This window comes from Equus przewalskii, chromosome 2, assembly GCF_037783145.1.
Source record: "Equus przewalskii isolate Varuska chromosome 2, EquPr2, whole genome shotgun sequence".
Classification (NCBI taxonomy): domain Eukaryota; kingdom Metazoa; phylum Chordata; class Mammalia; order Perissodactyla; family Equidae; genus Equus; species Equus przewalskii.
Window position 1 is genome coordinate 9,868,031 of NC_091832.1, and position 18,495 is coordinate 9,886,525.

General features: G+C 43.6%; 1 protein-coding gene and 1 long non-coding RNA gene across 6 annotated transcripts in view; one reads left to right on the forward strand and one right to left on the reverse strand.

Moving 5' to 3' along the window:
- The window catches only part of AGBL4 (AGBL carboxypeptidase 4), a 1,226,144-nt gene that overhangs the window by 928,103 nt on the left and 279,546 nt on the right, over positions 1–18,495 (forward strand). The gene's annotated exons all lie outside the window — the stretch shown is intronic.
- The window catches only part of LOC139081902 (uncharacterized), a 39,405-nt gene that overhangs the window by 20,507 nt on the left and 403 nt on the right, over positions 1–18,495 (reverse strand). The gene's annotated exons all lie outside the window — the stretch shown is intronic.

The window sequence follows — 18,495 nt, forward strand, 5'->3', positions numbered from 1 at the left end:
AACTAACAGAAAAAGAACTCAAGAACTCTATCCCATTCACAATCGCAACGAAAAGAATAAAATACCTTGGGATAAACTTAACCAAGGAAGTGAAGGATCTATACAATGAAAACTACAAGACTTTCTTGAAAGAAATAGGCGATGACATAAAGAGATGGAAAAACATTCCTTGCACATGGATTGGAAGAATAAACATAGTTAAAATGTCCATACTACCTAAAGCAATATACAGGTTCAATGCTATCCCAATCAGAATCCCAAGAACATTCTTCACAGAAATTGAACAAACAATCCTAAAATTCATATGGGGCAACAAAAGACCGCGAATTGCTAAAGCAATCCTGAGCAAGAAAAACAAAGCCGGCGGAATCACAATCCCCGATTTCAAAACATACTACAAAGCTACAGTGATCAAAACAGCATGGTACTGGTACAAAAACAGGTCCACAGATCAATGGAACAGAATTGAAAGCCCAGAGATAAAACCACACATCTATGGACAGCTAATCTTCGACAAAGGAGCAGAGGGCCTACAATGGAGAAAAGAAAGTCTCTTCAACAAATGGTGCTGGGAAAACTGGACAGCCACATGCAAAAGATTGAAAATTGACCATTCTTTTTCACCACACACCAAAATAAACTCAAAATGGATCAAAGACCTAAAGATTAGGCCTGAGACAATAAGTCTTTTGGAAGAGAATATAGGCAGTACACTCTTTGACATCAGTTTCAAAAGAATCTTTTCGGACACTGTAACTCCTCAGTTGAGGGAAACAATAGAAAGAATAAACAAATGGGACTTCATCAGACTAAAGAGCTTCTTCAAGGCAAGGGAAAACAGGATTGAAACAAAAAAACAGCTCACTAATTGGGAAAAAATATTTACAAGCCACTTATCCGACAAAGGGTTAATCTCCATAATATACAAAGAACTCACACTGCTTAACAACAAAAAAACAAACAACCCGATCAAAAAATGGGCAGAGGACATGAACAGACATTTCTCAAAAGAAGATATGAATATGGCCAATAGACACATGAAAAGATGTTCATCATCGCTAATCATCAGGGAAATGCAAATCAAAACTACACTAAGATATCACCTTACCCCCGTTAGATTGGCAAAAACATCCAAAACCAAGAACGACAAATGTTGGAGAGGTTGTGGAGAAAGAGGAACCCTCATACACTGTTGGTGGGAATGCAAACTGGTACAGCCACTATGGAAAACAGTATGGAGATTTCTCAAAAAGTTAAAAATAGAAATACCCTATGACCCAGCCATCCCATTACTGGGTATCTATCCTAAGAACCTGATATCAGATATCTCAAGAGTCCGTTGCACCCCTATGTTCATCGCAGCATTATTTACAATAGCCAAGACGTGGAACCAGCCTACATGCCCAGAAACTGATGATTGGATAAAGAAGATGTGGTATATATACACAATGGAATACTACTCAGCCATAAAAAAAGACGAAATTGGCCCATTCACAACAATGTGGATGGACCTCGAGGGCATTATGTTAAGCGAAATAAGTCAGTCAGAGAAAGACGAACTCTATATGACTCCACTCATAGGTGGAAATTAGCATATTGATAAGGAGATCTGATCGGTGGTTACCAGGGAAAAGAGGGGGTGGGGGGAGGGTACGGAGGGGGAAGTGGTGTACCCACAACATGACTAACAAAAATGTACAACTGAAATCTCACAAGGTTGTAATCTATCATAACATTAATAAAAAAAAAAAAAAAAATATTATACCCCTCACCCCCCAAATTCATGTCTTTCTCACATGCAAAATACATTAATTCCATCCCAAGAGCCCCAAAAGTCTTAACTCATTCCATCATCAACTCTAAAGTATAAAGTCCAATGTCTCACCTAAATATCGTGTAACTCAGATGTGAGTGATATTCAAGGTATGATTTATCCTGAGACAAAATTCCTTTCCAGCTGTGAGCCCGTGAAACCAGAAAGGTTATGTGCTTCCAAAATATAATGGTGGGACAGGCGTAGGATAGACATTCCCATTCCAAAAGAGAGAAATTAGAAAGAAGAGAGAGGTGACAGGTCCTGAACAAGTCTAAAACCTAGCAAGGCAAATGCCATTAGATCTGAAGGCTTCAGAATAATCCTCTTTGGTTCAATGTTGTGCCCTTCACGCCCACTGAGGTGACAGTGTCACCCCCACGGCTGGGCAGAGTGGCTGCACCCCTTCAGCTCCACAGGCCCCTGCCCCCAAGGCACTGAGCAGGGGCATCCTGGCCTGCCAAAACTGGAGAGGCAACCCCACCCTTTGAAACTGAGGAGGAACTAGCCCTGTCCCCAGACCTCTGGTGGGAATGGCAGCCTCGATGACCTCTGAATCTCCTTTGGTGTCCTTCTTCTCTTTTCTTCAGAAACAGCACACATTCACAGCCAATTGTCCCATCCTGTAGAATCCAAGTCCAACAGCCTTCCTTCAGTCCATCCCACCTTCTCTCACTTTTAACATCCGTATTTCTAGCATATACCTCAAAATTCTTCCAGCCTCTACCCATTACCCAGTTCCAAAGCTGCGTCTACACTTTTAGGTATTTGTTACAGCAGCACTCCACTTCTCGGTACCAAAATATCTGTATTAATCAGGGTTCTCCCGAGAAAAAGAACCCTCTCACTCTATATGTATAAGAAGAGATTTATTATAAGTAATTGGCTCACATGATTATGGAGTCCGAAAAGTCTCATAGTCTGCAGTTGGAAAGCTGGAGACTCCAGAGAGCCAGTGGTGTAGATCCAGGCCAAGTTCAAAGGCCTGAGAAGTGAGAGCGAGTGGTACAGTCCCAGTTCAAGGGCAGGAGAAGACCAATGTTTCAGCTCATGCAGTCGGGATGAGAGGCAGAGAGAGGGAGAGCATGTTCTCCCTTCCTCCACCTTTTTGTTCTATTCAACCCCTCCAGGGACTGAATGATGCCCACCCATTGGGGAGGACAGTCTGCTTTACTCAGTCTACCTATTCAAATGCTAATCTCAGCTAGAAACACCCTCACAAACATACCCAGAAATAATGTTTAACCAAATATCTTGGCACCCCATGGCCCAGTCAAGTTGACATATAAAATTAACCATCGCAGTCTCTTTCCTTTTATTTGCAAAGGTCTTCTTTATGCCAGGCTCTGGGCTAGGCACAAGAGAGGCAGGAATACCAAGCCCTGAATCTCAAAATGCTCACAATCCAGTAGGGGAGACTTGTTGGCAACCATCTGAGTGAGAAGTATGTGGTGCCATTAGAGCAGAACAAGCGTGGTGACCTGGGAAAGCCATGTTCTCACCTGAGATGGAGTCCGGGTTGTGCAGAATTCATGCTGCAGATCCTTCAACTTGCTAAAGCACCAAGATGCTTATTTGCATGACTATGGGTCTATATGCATGCCTCCTAAAAGCACCAACCATCTCCTTGCGTAAGAGCCAGTAAGCTGATGCAGCTCCAAGAGAAGAAAACCCAGCATCTTCCAGAGCTCTCTTGAAGCCTTTTACAGCCTCTCTCTGACTACCTGCCATGCCAAGGGCTCAGGGAGCAAGGACATTAGTACCAGGCACTCCTGGCTTCTTTGTCCTACTGCTCTGCTTCAACTTTGTGCATGAAAGTAATACCTTAATCTCTCTGATACAGTTTTCTTCACTTATAAAAAGAGGCTACTCATAACTACCTTCAGATTGTTCTGGAGATCAAGTAGGGTAATGATTCAATGGTCTACCTAACTCATTACCTGCCATATAGTAGATGTTTAGCAAAGGTGAATATTTCTCATGCCTCTCCACTTGTCCCCAGTCTGCATCCCTGTATTACTATTTCTGACATTTGTCAAAACAAGGATTTCCTTGAAAAGATTGGGTAATCTTCACCCAGCAAAAAGAAACTGCTTTTCACAACGTGGGCTTATTCATTCAGTGAGCTTTTCTTGTGTGTCTACTATGTATGAGAATAGATTTGAGTGTAACTGAAAGACTCAGCCAACCCATGTCAAAATCTCATGCAATCCCCAATGCCCAAATGTCCTTTAAGTCAATTCAGCTATCCCATATTAAGCACCACTGTGTGCCAAGCACTGAGTTAGGGGTTGTGATTCAGGAATAGATGAGACATTGTCCTTGCCTTGAAAAGTTTAGAAATTAGGCCCTGCAAAAGACTAAATCCTACAACAGAGGTGTGGAAAAAGTATAAAGAGAGTCCAGAAACATCCTCCTGACAAAGTAAGGAAAGGCTTCAGAGAGGAAGTAATAGTTGAGCTTGGCTTTGGCAGATGAGTAGGATTAACTTACATCTTGTAGCACTTGGGATTTCCCAAAATATTTTGCTAACAATAGGCGCTCTCAGATACAACTTGACCTTGTTCTGGGCCCCAGTGGGAGGGCGGAGCTCCTGGAACACAGGTGGGAGGATGTAGGAGAGGGACCTTGTTCTGTAACAGTCCAGGAGCCTAGAAAGCTGAAGTGATTTGCCTGAGGTCACAAAGAAAACTAGCTTATAAACTAGACTTCTGCTCTCCACCTCCTGTCATTAAGATCTCTGCTCAAATTGCCCCTCTTCAGAGACAACTTGCTGAGCCCCAAACCCAAAAGTCAGTTCCTTTCACAGTCTGCTCCTGCTTCATTTTACTTCTTAGCTCTTATTGCTACCTCACATGGTAGAGCCACTTGTTTTTTGTCTGCCTTACCTACAAGATTGTGAGTTATGTGAAGGCAGGGACTTCATCTGGTTCCATGGGTGTGCCCAGAACAATGCTTGATACACAGTAGGCTCTTGACAAATATTTGTTTCATGAATGAATGAATGAATGAATGCTGTGGTAAATATCCTTGTTCATCTATCTTTACACAATTGGCTAAATATTTTTTTAGGATAAGTCCCTAAAAGCAAAGTTGCTGAGTGTCCAAGGTTATTCATTGGTTTGTACAGTGACTGACATACAGCAGAGATTTCATTACATCTGCCAATGACTGAAATTGAATATTTTTTCTTGAACTTCACCCAATTAACTGATTCCAGATTTAAATTCTACCAATAATTAATTGAGCATCTAAACCATTTGTTCATTCATTTATTTACTTATCAGACATTAACTGCATTTTGGATACATAATCAATTAGGAAATGTTCTCCTGACCTTGAGATGCTATCAGTCTAAAAGGAAGGCAGCCTGGTTGACCAATAGTTGGGGACTAGATTCTTTTTCTCTCACAGTGAGCCTGGCTGCCTGGATTCTCTTCTGGCCTCTGCCACTCATCACATGTGAACCATAGGCAATTTACACGGCTCTGAACTTTTTTCTCACCTGTAAAATGGAGAGAGTTGCAATAACTATTCCATAGGGCTGTGGAAGAGAAAAGCATGTTAATGCACGTAAAAGCACCTAAGATACTGCCTGACATGTAGCAAGAGTTCTGTAAATGTTAGCTAACATTATTACTAGTTCCATTTTACAAAAATGACTCAGGCTCGAAAAGGCTGAACTGTTTGTCTAAGGTAAGCAGTAGAGATGGAATTTGAACTCAGCTCTCTCAACTCCATCCCCAGGCACTCCCTGCATTATGATTCTGCCTGCACCATTCCAACTTCTTTGCCTGTGGACATGACCTTATCCTGGACTTTGAAATGTGAGGACTAGACCTTGAGTTGGGTCCCCGAGGCCTCCTTGTCCCATCCCCCCTCTCCCTTTGCCCTTCACACTATGCTGACAAACCCCCAAATGCAAACCCACATGTTAATAGTTTTAGGGGTAAAAAATGTCTTTTGATAATTAAGCTGGTGGAATTTAGAAATCAACAGAACAGTACATTTTCCCAGCAGAGCCAAGAAATTAATTAGGAGCAATTTGCCGTCAGAAACAATTTCCATAATTTTAAGTTAAAAAAAAGCAGAAAATCATTTTTGTGGGTGTTTATTTTTTCTTCTGCTTTCCATTCTAAACTCATTTAACTCCTGGAAAGACAAATCCTCCCAAATACCCTATTTTCTGTTCCTCAGACTCTTGCCCTGAGCCTCGCTCTGACTGGCTATATTCTAGGGTGAGGAGGAATTGTGATGTGACAAGGCTTTTTGATCCCCTCACTAACCTCATACGGGAGAACTTGTACTTTTCCAATGGAGTGATTATGAAATGTGCACATTCCTATCCCAAGAGTGGGGGAAAAAATGTGATGGTCTTGGAAAGGAATCTAAGAGGGGGAACCGAGGTCATGGTACAGTGAATGAAGGTTCTACTGGGCCACCAGATAGACAAGTCTACTCTGTAGGGAGGCACTAAAGCAATTGTGGCTAACAGCATAGACTCAAACTCTGGAGCCAGACTGCTTGGGATCACATCTCCACTCTGCCCCTTTACTTTCCATGTGATCTTAGGCAAGTTCTTTAATTTCTCTGTGACTCAGTTTCCTCACAAGGTAGTTAGGATGACTCACTGAGTTCGTATGTCAACATGAAGACCACAATGCCTGGCAGATAGCAAGTGCGCATGACTGTTTCTGATGATATGATAATGATGGGTGGGTAATGGGTCCAAAATCCCCAAAGGAGAGGTCTGAGCTGTTACTGGGCCTATCTTGGACTTGGACACTCTAGTTCCAGACTCATAATTGCCAACACTAAAGAGCTTTTCTGTTCCAACAACCCTTTATTTTGTAAGATGTCATAGCAAAGAGCAGTGGTTATGAGATGTCTCACACGCACACACAAGTGTTACTAACAGCAGTGAAAACACTAAGGTTTACAAATAACTTACTTTTTTATATCAGGTAGAACAGATTTAAAGTTACCCCTATGGTTTTGTTATTCCTGTTTTCTTACCATTCAAATATGAGAGGAAAAGAAGGGAGTAGAGTTACGGGGAATGGATTGTAACTGGCAGTCTAGAAATGCCTAAGGCACAACCTATTGTTAGCAACCATTACTATTGCACAGTTAATAGTTCCGGCTAATTACAAGTTATTATCATGCCTCATTGCCATATTTTTTTAGTTTTGTCTAAATCTGGGTGTATCGGTCAGTGTATAACCAAGAAAAAGAAACCACTCCAAATATTTAAAACAGAGGATTCAATGCAGGGAATTGGTACCAGGTGAGAAGCCAAACAGAGGTTAGCAAGAGCAGGAAGACACTACCATCCTAGACTGGAGGGTCAAAGTGAGGACAGGTGGCACTGCAGCCCAGGAGCTAGGGTTACCTAGCAGAAGCAGGAACCATGGCCACGTGTCTAGCAGTGGCTGGAGCCATGGACAAGACTCAGCCACTGCCACAGACACCTCCATGGGGGTGGGGGAATACTCTAGTTTCCCATCCTGGCTTTGAACGCCAGCTTCAACACTTACTAGCAGTGCAACCTCTCTGCTGGTCCTCAGCCTCGCTGAACCTTGTAGCCCCATTTGTAAAGGGGATACCCTCCTCATGATGTTTGTCTCATCCCTTAGCCTATGAAAATTTCCCAGCTGTGGTGATTCTGTGCAGCTAAGACCATCTCTTCCCTGCAACCATGCCTAAGAGGGCTTCCCAAACAAGAAAGCATGCAGAACAACCTGCCTGTACATAGTGGTTACTCAAGAAATGACTTTTGCCTTGAGTCGAAGTTGATAACTGCATGGGGCAGTTATCAAGAGCCAGGATATGAAGTCAGACAATCCGAGAGCCAGGGAGATGAGAGCAGAGTGGAGGGTGGCAGACAGTATGAAGACATGAGACCAGAGCTTAACCCAGTGGGCTTCTGGGGCTTTTCTGCAGCATGGGCAGGAATGCTGACTGTTTAAAGGCCCACAGCCTGGGAAGCCAGGGACAACCAGGACGATAAGAGTCAATACCTACAAAGTGCTTGGCATGCCATTTGACGTGCAATAAAATTAATTCCCTCCACACCCCTCTTTCATTTACTTCAACATGTATTTACTAAGCACTCAGTTATGTGAAGACCTGTGCTCAGAACTAGGGATGAAGAGACAATATGATGGAGGAAAAGACATAGAAACAGCCAACTAAAATTCAAATGTGACAGACTTTCTACCAAATAAATGAACAGTACAGTGATATCCTCTGGAGGCATTAAAGAAGAGAGATAAATTCTACCTTAAGAAACCAGGGCAAGTTTCAGAGAGAAAAATAGCATTTGACCAAGTCCTTGAAGAATAAGCCAGATCTTGATTGGGAGAGAAGGAAGAAAGAGCATTCAAGCAGTGAGAACAGCATACACAGAGGCCCGGAGGTGAAGTGTAGAGCATATCTGGGGATAGCTAACAGGCCAACGCACCTAGACTTTGGGCGATGGAGATAGGAAGAGAGCCTGTGAAGTTATGCAGTGGAAGGTAATGGTGGGAAGGGTGGGAGCTGGATCCTTGAGGGCCTCCTATTAACTAGAAAACCTCAGCATTTGTGGAGTTTTTTAGGGTTCAGAAAGTTGGGCTCAAACAGGCAATTTTCCGGCAGCAAGTCATAGAAACACTTAATTCATAGGAGCAAGACAAAGCTTGAGCTGTGAATTATTCTTCTCCTGCCAAGGCTTTTATTCAGCCCACTAGCTAGAGAGATTTATAACCTCCAAGTCCCTGGTCTCCTCTTGGTTGGTGTCTTCTTTCTTGGGCCGTGGGGCTATTTCTAGAATTTTCTTAGCCACTTTATCTGATCTCTAGACTCTGGAGCCTCATTGAATGAAGCTTATATCTCCCACCACAACCTGCTTTTGGTAGGGGTTGTGGTGGTGGACTAGGATCGGAACCCAGATATGTGGTTTGCTAACGTGTCCCTGTGTTCCAGCCCAGGGTACCAGCTTTAGTTCTTCCTGGCGATGGCATGTGGCTTTAACAGTGCTATACAATTCAGCAAACTCTTTCACACCCTTTATCTTGTTTAATTCTCCTACCAACCTTGAGAGGACAGATGCAATTCTCACCAACCCCATGTTATGGAATGAAAATGAGATATATGATTGGAGCAGAGGCTAGCCTGAAACCTGGTCTTCAGAAGCAAGTTCAAGGCTGGATTGTGCAGAGAAGAGTCATCTAAGGCATGACAGGAGGAACTCTCATTACATGGGACTTTGGGGAAGGAGTTGTTCCCTCGAGCTTGGAGCTTAAATGCAGTAAAGGGATCTGTCATAAGAGAGAGGGTCTCTGTCAAGTCGAATAGTGGGCAACGGTTGGAGAAGGAAGAAGGGCTCTGAGATCCCAAATGAAGGTCCTGAACAGAGCAGAGGACCAAGCCACAGACTCCAGAGACAGGAAAAGCCTGTCCAGTCTCTCCCTATTAAGTCTTCCAGCACAGGGACGTCTTTGCTTAAGTACCTTCAGTGTTTCTCTGTCACCCCTGGGAGACAGCCGAGTGTCCTTAGCAGGGCATTGAGGAATTCACACAGTCTGCCCCAAAAGACTTTACTGTCTTTCTCTATTAGATGGACTGAGCTTTTCCCTTGGTATGTATATAGATGCTGCATTTTGCCACATCTCGGCCTTTGCTCATGGGGTTTCCTCTGCCATAAATGCCCTTTCTCCTTGGTTCCTACTTGGTCATTTATTCATATACTTATTCCTTTAGTGTGTCAGTGAATAAAGTGCCTACTGTGTGCCAGGTACTGCTATAGGCACTGGGAACACAGTAGGGAACATCACAGAACAGTCCCTGCCTTCATGGGGGAGGAGAAAAACACCAATCACACAAGTATATAGGGACAAGCTATAATGTAGGTAAAATAAAAGGTACAATGAGATATTCCACCAGAAGGTCCTGGATAGATTGCTGCATCAGGGAGGGCTTTTCTAAGGCCGGATACTTAAGTTGATCCTTGAAAGAAGACTCATGCCCCTTAGGCCAGTTCAGCAACTGAATCTTTCATAAAGTTGATTCAAGAGGCAGGTTGGAGTATTGGAAGTCTCAGCCCCAGTGAGAAGGCGGGTTGCACTAAAATGGGATCCTTCCTTCCCTCCTGGCCTCCGCAGCAATTCCCAAAATAGGAAGCAAATGGAATTGTGTTTGTGTTCAAAACTGAAATTATTCCCGTTTCCCTCCTCCCTCCACACGCCCCCTGCCAACATGCTTCTCTCCCATCCCAGTATTTATGTTTAGAGTCATGAGGCGTCTAACATGTGCGTCTCCCATGTGCCAAACATGTGCTGGGCACTTGATGTGCCTCTTCACATACATCCTTACAGAAATGTGCTAAAGTCAGTATTACCATTCTAATTTTATAAATGGGGAAACTGAGGCCTGGTGAGGTTAAGTGACTTGCCAGGCTTACACAGTAGTAAGTGGCAGAGCTGAGATTCCAGACCAACCAGTCACACCCATGGGTCCTTGGACTGTTCGGAGCACTCAGAGCACATCTGCTTCCTCTGCCCAGCAGCCCCTCGGACATGAAGACAGCACCTGGCTGACCTGCAAGTCTTCTCTTCCCTAGGCCAAGCTCCCCAGCCTTTAGCTTTTATCCCAAAGATGTCAAGTCCAGAGCCTCCCCCACAGATGTCCTCCTCCCTTGGGGTTCCTGTTTCACACCTTTGGGGAGCAAATCTGGACATGTTATTCCTTCAGGTCGACTCATCCCACAGCTCGCACTGACCCGCAGGTAAAGGCCAATACCTCACCATGGCTAGTAAAGCCCCTGTCTTCCCCTCCAGTCTTGTATTTTAACGTTTGCCCAACCACCTTCTCCTCCACCAGCCCTCACCCAACACTTTAAACTCTGAACTATCTGATGTCATCCATTCTCTCTCATCTCTGCTCTTCCTAACATGGCTGTCCCTATGTCTAGTACACTCTTCAATTAACTGACTCCTATCTGTGGGAGGTTGAGTCTTCCTAAGGGAGTCTGCTCTCACCCTGTGGGTTATGGTGAATGCCCTTCGTTTATGCTCACACAGCCCCCAGGTTGTCTGCGTCCCAGCTCTTGACATGCTGGATTGAGATTGTCATTTTATATCTTGACTCCCTCACTGTGAGCTCCTTAAAAGCAGAAAATAGGTTTGACCTTCCTTGTATTGTATCCCCAGTGCCTCGCATATATGAAGAGTTCAGTGAAAACAGGGCAGGAAGAAAGAAAGGAAAGAAGGTAGAAGGGAAGGAAGGAGGAAAGAAGGGTAGCAAGGAGGGAGGGAGGAAGGGAGAAAAGAGACTCAAAGAAACGTATGGCCCTTGGAGGGCTCACAGTCTTGTTGACACATCTTGGGAGAAGGTAACTAACTACCCCCATGGCTCACAAGGCATGCTCCCATGCACACACACACAGCCTTTCTGTGTGATCACATGGTCCCACTATCCCCTTTCTCTCATCTATTCCTCACAGCAGTTATGAGAAGAAGATACCTCCATTCTATAGATGCTGAAGTTAAGGCCTTGATTCAGAGATGAAATAAGCAAACTTGAAATTCAAATTATTAATCACTCATTCAATCATTCATTCATGCATTGTACATGCCTTTTGGGCATCTTCTGCTTCATATTTTGTGCTGGGCACTGAGAACCAGGAATCAGACTTGATCCTTGACCTAGAGAAAGTCCAAAGGAAGAAACAAGAAGAAATAACACACAATAGTCATGCTTGGGTAGAAATGTGTGCAGCATGCTGCCTGAGCACTAAGGAGGGAGCAGGAAGCTCTGCCCAGAGCAGGAGGCAATGGAGCTGGGAATTGAGGGAAGAATGGGAACTTATCAAGCAGACAAGAAAAGGGAAGTGCATTCTAAGTGGAGGCCTTGGGGAATGGAGAAGAAATCAGGACGGGTAAGAGGCAGAGACCTAAGCCTTTGATCACCAGAGTCCTCAGTCTGCACCAGCTGTCCTTTGCCCTGGTGCCAAAGTCTCGCCAACCTCTGAGTATGCACTGGTCTCTAGGTAGGGCTGGCTCACTTCAGGGGAGGTTAGTTAATTATTTGGCACTTTGTTCCAGCCTACGGAGCAGGAACCAGAGGTGCTCAGTACAGAGGGAGCCAGAGGTGATAGACGGTGATGGGAAAGCAAAATTGCTTCTTAGGATTTGTTTCCTGACTGTGCCTACTGAAAAACACACTATCAGAAGGAGGGAAATCTTTGTTCTATTAATGGATAACCACGTAGTGAACAGTTAGATGTATTCAGAAACCAAGCCTTTGCCCCTCTAGAATCTTGGAAGGTCTGATGCCAGAGGGCTGGTACAGGCAATAAGGGAACTTTGTCTCTCAGATGGTCCTGGTATGTTTTGGTGCTGTATTGTGGAGGGAAAGGACCCTGGGCAGAGGCCATGAGACCTAGGCTTGCATCCTAGCTCTGCCACTGGTTAGGTGAACTCTGGTGCCAGCAAAGCTCTGTGGATGCCAAAAGGGCCAGTGTGACCAGATGCTGTATTAACAGAAGTCTAATTATCAGAACAGAACCAATACCAACAGATATATATGTATGTCATCTATCTATCTATCTATCAAGATTTATTACAAGGAATTGGCTCATGCATTTATGGAGACTGACAAGTGCCAAGGTCTTCCACTGGCAATCTAGAGACCCAGGAGAGCTGATGATATAGGTTTAGTCCAAAGGCAGGCAGGGCAGGCAGTCTTGAGACCCAGGAAGAGCCAATGTGTCAATTAGGATCCAAAGGCAGGAAAAAACTGATGTCCCAACTTGAAGACGTTCAAGCAAGAGGAGTTCTCTCTTATTTGAGAGGGGAGGGAGGTCAGCCTTTTGTTCTACTCAGGCCTTCAACTGATTTAATGAGGCCCACCCACATTGGGAAGAGCAATCTGCTTTACTCAGTCTATTGATGTAAATATTAAACTCATCCAAAAACACCCTCACAGAAACACCCAGAATAATATTTGACTAAATATCCAAGCATCCTGTGGCCCAGTCAAATTGACACATAAAATTCACCATCACAAGGGATGATGGTCCCTCTGCACTCTGTCTCAGTTACAGGTCTCTGGGGATCCCAACATTCAGTTCAGATCTCTGAACTTTAAATCGGAGTGTTTTCTCAAGAAGTGCCCAGGGCCCAGAAGATACTCAGAACCAAACTGGAGTCAGAAAAACCTGAAGATAGAGAAGAGAAAATCCAGGGAAGAAACTGACTCTCTCTCCACGTGGCTTCTTGTATCAGTTTTTCCACCTGTAAAGTAGGAATCATAATTATACCTACATCACAGGGCTGTTGAGAAGATTGAATGAGCTGGTCAGTGTAAAAGCACATGTAGCATAGTACAGGAGAAGCAGAACGACTCTATGTGGCTTCCTGGGGAACCACTATGATTGGAGGATAGAGCTATAGGACGACATATTTAGGCTCAATAGAAAGACCTCTGGACTCAAGCATGGACTTACTGTCAACTTTCTTAGGTGGTGAGATCCCCATCACTGGAAATGTGTGAGCAGCAGCTGGACAACCTTTTGTCAAAAATACATTAAACAGAAGAAAACACCATTGGGGGATAGGCTAAAGCCTATTAAGCCTCTTGCAAGGAGCTCAGAGTACCTTAAGTTTCCATAAATCAAAATATGATAAAGCTTCCTTTTCTGGAGCTTGCTCTTCCTCCCATGTCAAATGCAGGCAGTGGACTGGAAGATTTCTAAGGGCGTTTGTAAGTCTAGTATTCCTTGCTTCACGGTTTGCATCTTTCACCAGAACTACTGCTGTAGTCCCTAAGCTGGGCTCTGCCTTCACTCTCTGTCTCTGTCCTCCACAAATCCATCCCCAAGTCCATGCTGCCCCCAGAGAGACATTCTTGGCACACAGCTTTGACTACTTCCTATTCCTGCTTAACACTCCCAATGGCTCCTTACTGCTCTCAGGATAAACCCTAACCTCTCCAGCCCTTCTCAGAGAAGGGCTGCTTTAGGGAGGCATTCAAGGCCCTTCAGAATCTGGCCTAAGGACCCCTTCTATCACTCGTTTCCCGTGCACCCAACATTTCAGTTACAATGAAGTACTGGTTAGTCCCCAAACATCATAGATTCTTTCACGTACCTCTTTCAACCTGTTTTATTTTCCTAGAATGTTCTTTCTCTGCTTCTTGGCCTCCTTATCCTTAAATCTATTTTGAACGTTACCACCTCCAAATATCCCTCACTGACCACTCAGGCTGGTTTAGGAGCCTGTTCTGTGCTCCCCCAGAACTCTGCACTAATCTCTTTCATCCGGTGGGGGAGGTGTCCTTCCCTAATATTTCCTGAAGCCTTGAAGCCAAAGACAAGCATTCAGTAATGGGTCTGCCATAATATAGATTCTTAAAACTTCTCTCCTGATGAAATGACAATGTATTTTCACGATGCAAGCTGGCTTCTTCACTCCAGGTTGTGGAATACAGTGACTTTGTGAAGTTGCCAGTATGACCAATCCTCTGCTTGCCTTTTTAAATGATTTTTTAATCGTAAAATTAATACACATTTATTCAAGAAAAAGGTAGGGAAAAATAGAGAGTGAAATGCTCAAAGATGACCCCCATTTCCATATTGATGTTGTAGGGGAGGAGGAACTGTCCCTCTACTTTCTAGGTCCTTCTGGCTGGTTTAAGAATTAAATTGACATGAGACAGGATAACAGGAGAAAAATCAAACAAAGTTTAATAACATGCATACACGGAGAAACCCAGGAAAACTCAGTAACTCGCCAAAATGAATGAAGCTGCAACTTTAAATAACATCTTTAGCTAAAGGCAAAGGAGGATGTTGGGGGTCAGTGGCTTGGGACTTTAAAGGGGTGGAAGGCAATTCACATGGAGATAGAAAAGCAAATGTTTGGTAAACAAATGTTTGCTGAGCCGTCTATAGACAATGTGATGAGAGAGAGAGACATAGGCTTTGGTAAAAATGGGCTTAGCAAGGATCCTCCCAGTCTAACTTACTGAGTTATCTATGGTGATGGCCTGTCCTGGGGACAGGCCTTCCATCTTTAATTCTTTTAGGCAGTTCGGGGGAAGGTCAATTTCTTTCAGAGACTTTTGTCCTTACAGATAATCAAGCCCAAGAGACACATTTTGGGGTGGCCACTTCTGATCCCCTACAATGTATTTCCTTCCAGGCTTTTTACTCCATGCATGTTTTTAAGAAGATGTTGAACACCTATGTTATTCTGTTTCTTATTCTTTTCTCTCTTAGCAGCACAGCATAAGAATTTTTTGTGTTAATATGTAGTTTTTCATCATCATTACTTTTAATGGCTGGATAATATGCCATCAAGTAAATACATAATAACTTAGTTATCTCTTTTCTATTGAACATTTGTTAATATTTTTTCACCATTATAAAAAAATTCTGTGACAGGCATCTTTGTGCATAAAGCATTCCTCCATGTTTAAGATTTGTTCCTTGGGATCAGTGCCTCTGGTTGTTTTTATCTTGTAAAAATCAAGGCCGTGACTTAGCATCTGCCTGTATTTTCTCCTCTAAATCTTCCAGACCTAAAAAGCAAAAACCAACATCAGTGCCCTAAGAGTCACTTAGCTCAGTGTTCCTTGTATGGCTCCTGATTAAGACAATGTGGCCTTTCTCAGATGTAGCCATAAATATTTGCCTTCAGTGAAGTAGATGCCAAGGAGATAATATTGATTGCAAATTACAAGACTTGTAATTAACCAATTTGTGCAGCTGGAAGATGAAGCTGGTGAAATCATTGGCTTCTGAAAGGGGATGATGGCCTTTCCAAATCCGTCTCTCAAATTATGAATTTGGCCTAATCCTGGGGACATTCTTGGTGTGACTGCAGCCAATCAGGTGCTCAAGAAGTTGCCAAGAGTCTGGACAGAAAAGGAATTTCTTGGCCTTTTGCTTGCTGACCACACAGCCTTCACGCCACCCAAAATGGGCCTACATCTCCCAGGTGCTTCTGTGAGCACACATAAACACTGGCTAGAAAGGGTTATGGACTGAAGTTGGCCTTGGGTGCTGCGCTCTCTGTTCCTGCCATATCAGGAAGTGTGAGAGGGAGGCCCAAGTAGCACCAGACTGAGCTTCTGGTCCTCTAGCTACTGTGGAAGCTAGCTCCAGACGGGTGGGGGCAGCAGAGAGCCAATCTGTGTGGTCAGCTGGGATTCTCGCTGACCACAGCTGGTGGGAGAGCCAAAGCTCGGCAGTGTGGGAAAGGGGAGACCTTGATCTAGACACAGGTATAAATGGATTGAGGTGTCCAGGTACCCACAGGATAGAGGTGAATCCTAATTAATGCTAATAAACCCTTTCACTTAGGCAGCATGCCTCAGTTTACAGATTGATAGTAAGTTATTTTATTGAATCCTCTCCATAATCATACCCATTTGACGCCTGAAGAAACTGAAGTTTCGGGAAGTTAAATAGCTTCTCCAAGTTCACACAGCCCTAAATGGCAAAAGTTGGATAATAAACCAGGTCTTCTGACTCTATAGAGTGACTAGAGTGTGTTAAGTTCTTTATATCCACTATCTCATTTGCTTCTGGAAGTCAGCCAAGTCAACCAAATGCCCTTTTAAGAGTGTTTTAAATTGAGGCCTCCTAAACTTAACAGAACACTATCCCAGGTGATCAGGAATCCCTAGGGGCAGGAAATAGCAGCATTCAAAATGTCCTCTGTATGTTGGGGGTTGGCAGGGAGCACTAGTCTCTGACCCCTTTGAAGCACTTGGGCAAATCTCTCTCCCTCTCATTTTTTCCCACTGCCACAACTTTTCTTCTCTGTGCTCAAACTATTCTCAACTATTTGCAATTCCTAGAATAGACCAAGTTCTTTCTTGTTTTCAAGTTTTTGCACATGTTAGTCCCTCAGCCTTAAATGATTTCCCTCACACTTGTTGGTGTGGTTACTTCCTGTTCATCCTGACTGCCTCTGAAGGCCCAGTTCCCCAGGCATACTTAGACACATCTGTGCCCCCACAATGGTTTGCCCAAACTCCATCTTAGCATGTATCACACTATATTATATGTCTTTTTCCTTCATTAGACTGTGGGCTCTTTACTGACAGAACCATATCTTATTAATCTCTCCGTTAGGCACATAGTTAGTGCTGAAATATTTGTTGAATAAATGCATGCATGAAGAGACATCTTCCACGGTGCTAGAGTCCAGAGGTGCCAGAGATTTTATGCTTATTAATTATAGGGACCAGCACCCGTAACCCACTAGGGAAATGAGTGCTGATCCCTGAAGCTTGGGGTTGCAGGCTAGCAAGAGGCGGGGGGGGGGGGGGGGGGGGGCTACATTTCCTTCTTTTCTTCAGAAGCATGATCAGTTTCCTGCCTGGGTGGCCGGCCATCTGTTTAAAAGGTACTTAAAACCCTAATTACACCTCATGCAACAGAGACTGTTATTCTTTAAATCATTCTCACAATTTCCTGAATGTAAAGTCCAGGCTCTTCCACAGTTCTGTTTGAGCTCCTTTTAGGATTGACTTGGCAGAGCTTGGCCAATCCTTTTTAGACTGAACTGGGCAGAAATCTGGCTGTTCAGCCACAAAAGGGTTGTCTAGGATTTGGACAAGGCTCTTCAAATTTTACCTGCCCATCCGAAAAACAACTATTTCAGAGGTTGCATCCATTCCTCAACTGATACGCAACCCCTTACCCCCCAACCACTGCCACCCTGACACAAGCTTTTAACTATAGCTCCACATAGCAAGTTCCATAAATCTACAGAACTGGCCACCCCTTTCTTTCTCTCTGTCTCTCTTTCTCCCTCCCCACCATACACACACACACTACAGCTCCTCAGTGAGTGGCCAGAATCTTCCCCTGTTTTATTTAGTTTGAGCAGCTAATGCCGGAACAAAGGTAATGAAATATATTAATTACATTAACGATGTTTTAGAGAACAAGGATTTGCTTTCAGAAAGAGAGAGCATATCTGACTCTGAGCAGAGATGATAGCAACAGGCAGATGATTAACAGCTAATAACATTAGCATTGTAATTAGAACTGCCTTGAACTCTTAACCCATCTGCCTCTCTGATTTCTACATCCATACAGTGAAGAACAAGATGATCTTTTTCTTTTCTTTTTCTTTCTTGTTTTGCTAGATGTTCAGAATATCTTCTTTCTCAAATGTTACTAACTGTTATCATCTACTGTCCACCTATTGTATGCCAGATGATCTGTATGCACTGAGGGTACAAGGAGGAGTATAGCATGAGCTGAACCCTTGAGAAATGAAATAGAAATTACTTCTCTCTAAGGTCGTATCTGGTAGAGTTATTACCCCTATTTTTTATAGGTGAGGAAACTGAGGCTGAGAAGGGTGAAGTGACTTGTTTAAAGCCACTCAGCTTGTAAGTAGCTAAGCACAGATTTGAAATTAATTCTGTCTGATTCCAGTCAATGTTCTTTCCAGTAAGCTACAGTGCTCTACGAATGGCCATTATTGCCATTACCTTGGTAATTTACCCACCCTGGTTGACACTCTGGGAACTCAACTCACAGTTCTGCTCAACAGTGGAGGAGAAAGGGAAAGGAAGAATATGATTGAACAAGAGGCCAACTACTCTACTGGCTATTAAGAAATCACCATTATCATTAAAGTGGTCTGCATTTGGAGTCCCAATAAAAGTAGCAAACA